This window comes from Mangifera indica, chromosome 16 (genome assembly GCF_011075055.1).
Source record: "Mangifera indica cultivar Alphonso chromosome 16, CATAS_Mindica_2.1, whole genome shotgun sequence".
NCBI classification, from domain to species: Eukaryota; Viridiplantae; Streptophyta; class Magnoliopsida; order Sapindales; family Anacardiaceae; genus Mangifera; species Mangifera indica.
The window spans coordinates 7,878,356-7,887,174 of NC_058152.1; the positions used below are offsets into that span (position 1 = coordinate 7,878,356).

The 8,819-nt window shown below is 34.3% G+C and overlaps 1 pseudogene; it reads right to left on the bottom strand.

Moving 5' to 3' along the window:
* Positions 1-766: 766 nt before the first annotated feature.
* LOC123199628 lies at positions 767-3,426 on the bottom strand (annotated as a pseudogene).
* Positions 3,427-8,819: the final 5,393 nt, after the last annotated feature.

Genomic DNA, 8,819 nt, shown 5'->3' on the forward strand with positions numbered 1-8,819 from the left:
AGAATATGAATCTCGAAATAAAGTCGGCCAATAGAAACCACATTCAAGCGCTTTTCTCGTTGTTTTTTTTGCTCCGAAGTGACCTCCACAAGCATAAGAATGACAAAAGGTTAGAACAGAAATAATTTCATTATCAGGAACACACCTTCTTATCACTTGATCTGCACAATGCTTCCATAAGTATGGATCATCCCACACATAGTGCTTGGCATCACTCTTGATCTTATCTTTTTGAGCTTTAGACAAACCATGAGGAATTATGTTAGTAACCAAATAATTCACAATGTGTGCATACCAAGGTAATGTCGCACTTGTGGAAAATAACTGTTCGTCAGGGAACGTTTCTTGCAGAGGCATTTCATCTTTCCTATAAACCAAACGACTCAATATAATCAGAAAATATGCTAACCATACATCTTTGGAAAGTAACTGGGGCATTGCAAAGCCCAAAAGGCATGCGACGATATGCAAATGTCCCAAAAGGGCATGTAAAAGTCGTCTTTTCTTGATCTTTCGGTGTAATAGCAATCTGAAAATAACCTGAATAACCATCAAGAAAACAATAATAAGAACGACCAGCTAACCTCTTAAGCAATTGATCAATAAAAGGTAAAGGGAAGTGGTCTTTACGGGTTACAACATTTAATTTTCTATAATCTATACAAACCTGCCACCAATTCTGAACACGGGTGGGTACCAACTTATCATTTTGATTTTTCACCACAGTCATCCCAGGTATTTTAGGAACCACTTGAACTGGGCTAACCTAATTGCTATCTGAAATAGGATAAATCACACCAACTTCGAGAAGCTTGAGAATTTCTTTCTTCACTACATCTATCATAGGCGGGTTTAATCTCCTCTGTGGTTGACGAGATGGCTTTGCTCCTTCTTCTAGCAAGATGCGATACATACATGTAGATGGACTAATTCCTTTGATATCTGCAATCGTCCACCCAATAGCCATCTTATGCTCCTTAAGAACCTGCACAAGTTTTTCTTCTTGCATTATAGTGAGTTTGTTTGAGATAATAATAGGTAACGTTCCCCTGTCTCTAAAGAACACGTACTTAAGGTGACTAGGTAAAGGCTTTAATTCTGGAATGGGAGCCTGTAAAACAGAAGGTAAAGGTTTTACGTTAGAGACTGGTAACGCGATATAATAAACATTACCTTGCTGTTGTAACTCCGAGGATTCATTCAATGTTGCTACTATTTCCTGCAAATCAATACTCAAAGCCAACTCCTCATTCTCTTTCGCAAGATGTTTACTAAGGGCAACTTCTAATTCATCCTTTCCATCAAATTCAAAAATCTCTTGTGCTAAAGAATCAATAACATCAACAAAAAAACAGGATTATCATCAGCAGGGTATTTCATGGCATCATAAATATTAAATTTCACAATTTCACCATCAAATTCAATGGTAAGTGTGCCACTATGGACATCTATTTTAGTCATAGATGTTTTTAAGAATGGTCTTCCTAACAAAATAGGAGTTGTTTGATCATTATGCTCCATATCAAGCACATAAAAATCAGCAGGAAAAACCAAATTATTAATTTGCACAAGCATATCCTCAATAACACCTTTAGGATAGACATTTGATCTATCAGCCAATTGAATCACAACACTAGTTTCATTCAAAGGTCCAAGTTTTAAAGAAGCATAGACAGAGTATGGCATGACATTGATAGATGCTCCTAAATTTAACATGACCTTCTCAAATCTAGTGTTCCCTATCATACAAGGAATAGTGAATATACCTGGATCCTTGCACTTTGCAGGAAGCTTTCTCTGAATAACTGCAGAAACATTCTCCCCCCTTCTTACCTTTTCACATCCTTTGAGTTTTTGTTTCCTCTTAATTGTACATAATTCTTTAAAAAATTTAGCATAACGAGGTACTTGTTTAATAGCATCTAAAAGTGGAATATTTACCTCATATCTACGAAAAGTCTCATATAATTCTCTATTTTGCTCATCTTTTCAAGATTCTACTAAAGCTTGAGGAAAAGGAGATACCAGTTTATAATAAAAAAGAAGAGGAAACTTACATTTAGGTACGTTGTCACTGTCAGGAACATTTTTTTTGTCAACGGGAATAGAACTATCTGAAGTGACACTTTTCTCCTTTTCTTGGTTTGAAGGTGTAAGGGTGTTTTTTACTGGAATCTCAACCTCTTTACCATTTCTTAGAACAATTGCACTTGCATTTTCTATTGGATTTACAATTGTTTGAGAGGGTAACTTTCCCGAACTTTGTGCCTCTAATCGACTAATTGCAATTGCCATCTGACCCATTTGGTTCTCCAAACTTTGAATACTAGTTCTTGCCTCTTGCTGAAAATGTTTTGTCTCTTGTTCAAATTGCATAGTGTTAGTAGCGAGAGACTTAACAATATCTTCTAAAGACATACCAGAATTAGAGGCTTGGGGTGGTGGTTGTCTCGGAGGATGTGATTGCTTATATTGCTAATTTACTTGTGAGTTTCCATAGCTAAAATTAGGATGATCCCCCCATCCTGGGTTATATGTGCTTGAATAAGGATCATACTTCCTTTGTGGTTGTCTAGGAAATCCACCCGATGCATTCACTTGTTCTATATGCTCTTCTTGAAGGGTTGGGCATATATTAGTTGGATGCCCTGCTACTGAACAAATCCCACCAGCTTTTACCGTTTGCATGTTACCTATAACCATTTGACGAACAAGAGAGGTTAGACTAGCAATTTGTTTTTCAAGGGAAGAAATATTTACCTCATTAACATGTTTAGAAGGTGGATCAAGCCTAGTGCCGAATTGTTGAGAATTGGCAGCCATGTTTGCAATCAAATTTCTTGCTTCTTCAGAAGTTTTATCCACCAAAGCTCCTCTACTTGCAGCGTCAATCATACTCCTTTCAGTGGGACAAAGGCCTTCATAGAAATATTGAATTAAGAGTTGTTCACTAATTTGGTGATGAGGACAACTAGCACACAGTTTCTTGAAACGTTCCCAATACTCATACAAGGATTCCCCATTGTATTGCCTCACACCACAAATTTCTTTTCGAATGTTAGCTGCCCTTGAAGCTGGAAAATATTTCTCTAAAAATAATTTTTGCAACTCGTTCCATATGGTAATACTTCCAGATGGCAAATAGTAGAGCCAATCCTTAGCGGTGTCTTTTAAAGAGAATGAAAATGCTCTTAATTTAATTTGCTCTTCCATCACCCCTGTGGGTTTCATACTCGTGCACACTACATGAAACTCCTTTAAATGCTTAAGAGGATCCTCACCTGCAAGACCATGGAAAGTAGGCAACAAGTGAATTAGTCCTGATTTTAACTCAAAAGTAGTAGTAGCATCTAATGCAGGAAATTGAATGCATAAGGGTTGTTGGTTTAAGTTAGGGGCAACAAGCTCTTTCAACGTTCTGGCCATGACTTCCTCTTCTGAATTGCTAGCAAATAAAGCTAGGTTGTTCTCTTCCAAATTTTTTCGTGCTTCCCTCCTTAATCAACACACAGTGCTCTCTATTTCTGGATCAAACTTTAAGTTACCTTGATTAGAAGATCGAGTTACAATCATACACAATCAAAGAAATTCTAATAAACCACAAAAAAAATAATAATAAGAAAATAATTAAGAAAATAAAATTAAAATAACAACAATAAAATTAAAAGATCACGAAAAAAAAATTAACTAGATCACTCCCCGGCAACGGCGCCAAAAATTTGGTGTGCTATCGTAGGCAACCAAAAATTAAAACCTATACTTCTAAAAATATAATGTGATAGTGCAAGTAAAGGATCGTCCCACGAAGAGTGTCTAATCTAATTTCTATACTAACGTGAATAAGATTAAAGAGAGGGAGTTTGTTTATAACGAAATAAAAGTAAAGAAACAACTAAAAAGCAAATTAAATTAATTATCAAAATTAATGAGAAAACACGCCTTGGTCCAAGTCAACATTCACCATCAGAACTTCAACAACTGATCATTGATGCATGAATAGATTTATTCATACTTTAAATATTCACCGTTGGAATTACTTTCCTATCTCTCCTTAGTCATAGTTAATTAGAAGCAAGCGATCTACTTAACCCTAACTGTCAAACAACCTAAGTCAAGCACTATAGATTTAATTTGAAAGCAGCATTAAAAATTAGAGAGATCAATAAAGCTAAATAACACAAGCACAAGCGATTGTATTTAATTTAGTTGAACGTTCTTCTTAAGATTTAATAATCGCTAACGTAGCAAATCATTAACCCTTAGTTGCTTCATAGATTAGAAAAATCAAACTATTACAGATTTGATATCTAATCTAGCAGTAGGTTATAATGAATAATTAACTAGTAGGCCTTATAGCAATCAAACAAAATAACCATTGAAATAAATCAAACATAAAAGAACAATCGATACTCAAAGCATAAATTGAACAATAAAACTAATTAGATCTCAGAGTTTATGAATTCTGAGGTTTCAGTTTCCTTTGACCAAGCCAAATAAATCAGCCACGTAGGGCCATGGAAGAGCACACAAAGAAGTGAAGAGAAAGAAAAAAAATAGTTGTTGTTCTGTTCGCCTCTCCTTGAGTCCTTTAATAATAGGATATTCCCACTAATTATGGGAAATATTAAAAATAAAATAAAAGTCCTGATTTAAATAGGAAAAGACAACATAGCAGCGGTGAAAGTCGTCCACAACCTGGAGACTTCTAAAAGAAATATCATGCATCTGATCTGCCACTAATATCATAGAGCAGGAAATGTTCTAGTCCGGGTGCAGCAACTTAAAGCCCGATTTCGACCCTGATTTGATCAGCTCTAGACAAATCCTAAACATGAAAGTTGTAGATCTTCTTCTTGGCTTTCCATAGCATCTTGAATGGTCTCATTTGGAGCTCGGATGGGAAAATTATGCCTAAAATACGGAGACACGTCAAGACTATCCAAAAATTGTGACATTAATTCCGTTTTTATTCAAATGCCTCTAAATGTTACCTAAATCAAAATTTAAACTTAATAAGTATAATTGGGCATAACATAAACATAAAAGACTAAGTATTAAGGAGTAAAATTATAGCATTATGTAGTCTTATCATATATCCATTTTGAGTTCTTTTTTGTTCATTATACTTGTCATTTATAGTAATTATATAAAGCACAAACATATAGAAATGAACCAATATATGGATATACTAACACATAAAATATATAAATGAATAAATATATATACATATACAAATGAGATATAATATCATTGTCAATCAATGTCCTGAAAAAATAGTTGTGTGCTTAAATGCGTGTATAGGCGTAACGAGTCCTCCCCTTCAAAGATAATGATCGGCGAAGTGTCAAACACTCGATGTATCGTAACATGAACACACCACAATCACCTAATAGGGGCCTCTGCTACGGTATATCCACCATTCTATGCAATGCAAATGGATCATCTTGTGTGAGACCAAAATGATGTCGTAGCTAGCAAATGTGATATCATCGATGTATACCCCAACATCTGTCATCTAAATAGTTTTGGGTTAGCAGTAAAATTATGTAACGAGTTGTAAACTGTAATCTTCCACTCCTTTAAATCCAAGATCCCTGTTACCCAATATGCATTATCGATTTTTTTAGGATAAAAACTTGCACATAGTGATAAAATACATATATTAGACCATAATTCAATATTTCTTGAAAAATAATTGAGATTTCAATACTGACCTCATCGATCACACCCCATTGCAAATATAAATCAGGTGGAAAATCAACATCTACCAGTTGTGTGAAGAGCAAAGGAAACTGGTAGTTATATTGATCTTTCATCCATGCGACATACTCATGAGGGATGTGTCTAATAAAACAAGTCAAAACTGTCATCCAATTCTGACAAACATTCGCAATATCATTATGTTGTTGTCGACGTAATAATCCCAAAAACGAATCTACATGTTATAAAAATAGAAAATATAACGTTATCACGCACCTGAATGATCTTCTATAATAAAAACAAAATTAATTGATCAAGTGAACTCACCTCGTCAGACAACCATTCGGATGTGTCTATGAGTGTACCCCAGAAGGTAATTTTGGTCCTTTTTCCTATGTCTTATACATGATATTTCTCGAATAGATTTGGTTCTAAATATCATTTCTTGAAAATTTTCTCATGCTCAGTACTCAATAATAAAACAATCGGTCTCGACGGTTGGATTTGTGGTTTCAAGGGATTTGTGTATGAGCTACAAATGAGCTATCCCTTCTTGATAATTCTACCACGAACTGTGCAAAAATACTATAACACAACAAATAATACATCATTTAAAATTACATTAACTCGTGAGATTTTTATAAACTTTTGAATACCTTCTATAAGACAAAAGTTATGGTCGAAGAATCGACAAATGAAGTTAGGTTGACTATATTATCTTTTGAGACCGGTTATAGTTAAATACATCAATTAAGTAAATGAATAATATTTTTTCAATCATACTTATTAAATTTTTTGAAAATTTAATAACCTAAATGAGATCTCCTTGTATAGGGAGCTCAACCATATCATCAATGACCTTGTCATCCTGAGAGATAATATCGATCACCTGTTTTCCCTTGCTTGGTGCGTTGAGATAGACCAAATAGAGATCCTATTGTAACAATAGATCAAGGGTAAATGACAATTGATATTAACAAAAGCAGCAATTTACAGTGGTTAATCCAACATTTTACCTTAATCTTCGCACAAGGTGATAACGGGGCATCCTCATGGGGTGATCCATCGTCATCGTCAGTGATATCCTATGACAATATTAACATTTCATATTAGTAAATAAAACTATTTAACAAAAATTATAAAGTATACAGTTAACAATGTACGTACCTCTAAAGTCAAAACAAATATCATAATGGGATCCCCTCTTGACGTGGCCTCTTTAACACTAGGACACTATCACAATATCGACAATAACGAGTTAATAAAGAATCATAATATTACAATATTAGAATGTGTACAGTTGATAGTATATGTACATCTACTTTTGGAGTCGATGTCATCACGGAATCTTCCATTGGTGTAGCCTCAGAAATGTCAGGTTGTTGTCACAATGTCGATAGTAATGAGTTGAGAGAAAATTGATAATCGAATTTATAAATGAGATATAATATTAATAGTCAATGTTATATTTACTGGAATCATCACAAAATGTGTTGACGGGGAGACTGTGTGGGGTAACCCATCATCGTCGATATCTTGTAACAGTATTAACAATTTACATTAGTTAATCAAAGAGTTACGTTTATCGAGATTAGTAGGTTTACAATCGATAATATACATACATATTTTTTTTGAGTCAATGTCATCTCTGGATTCTCCATCGGTACAGCCTCAGAAATGCCAGACCTCTATGACAATGTCGACAGAAACTCGTTAACAGGTAATCAATCAACAATTGTTGAATTTAAATATAACATTTACAAATGACGTTATAATTACCTTAACCATTATAGAAGGTGTCATCAGAAAAACCTCATGCGATGATATGTCATCTCCTATATCAAAAGTCAATATAAAATCTTTTTTGGATGGTCCCTCATCAAACAACTGACGCCATAATAATATCAACATTCACAAGTTAACAAAAGACTAAAAATATTTCTAAAGTACCATTTCCAATATACTAAGAAAGTTTAGCATTCATATCGACAACAGGTGGAAATGATAATGTCGAACCTCCTCTCTATAGTCTGTCACCATCGTCACGAGAAGACTGTAACAACATATTCAATTATTGTAGGGTTTATATGGTTGCATATATAAATAGATGAAATATCTAGTAAATTATTAACTTTTTTACCTATCGACTAGTATTTGTGTGGTGATGAGATCATGTCTCCTCTGTACAAATCACATATCCTCTATATGACTCAGCTTATCCTTCATACGAGTCATCCTATCCTCAATCTGATTAAACCTATTCTTTATTTTGGCCTCCATACTAGTGAATCGATCTAAGATAAGATTTTTCCATCGAGCTAATACAACATCAAAGTAATAAATGGAGAAATCTGGTCCACTGATAAGAGGATCGTCTAACGTGTGTTCAGTGGTAGAGAGTAGAGGCATGGGCTCCAGTGATATGTGCTCATCGACAAGGGTCATAATAGGGTCATTGATCAGACAAGGCTTGGTGACAGGAGGTTGTATAAGAGCCTCGATAGGAAGATGAGCAATAATTGAAGAAGTAACATTAGAAGGACCCAATGATACATCTCTAGACAACGCCAAAGGTGATGTGGACGAAGAAGATCGACTATCTAACATCCTACCTTTCTCTATTAGTCTGTACCTTTCTCTCTTAGAGATAAAACTAGTGGGAAATTAACATCATCCTGTAATTTTTTTTTAAGGGTACTTTGTTATTATAGTTTATGCATATGTTAATCAATAACAAATTAATACTTACTACATTTCTGGATAAGATAGTTGAGATAAAATCTCATATTGGGATGTCTTTTGTGTGTCATCTCAACATTTGGGCAGCTCCTAAAACTAGTGAGATATCCACCCATCGATATAGCGAGTCCAATGTCTCGTACATCCAAAACTGTAATTTTAACTTAAATTGGTTATTATATAAATTTACAATCGTATTAAATCAATTATATTTTAATCACAATTTTTTTAAATTAATAAATGCCACAATTATTTGAAACGCTAGTGGAAATCCTATGATACCATACTGTTTAAGCTGGTTTTCTTTCTTCTTTTTCGAGCTGAAATCTATAGAAATTCAGGAGATATTATACATATAGAGCGATATGTCATTTGCCACA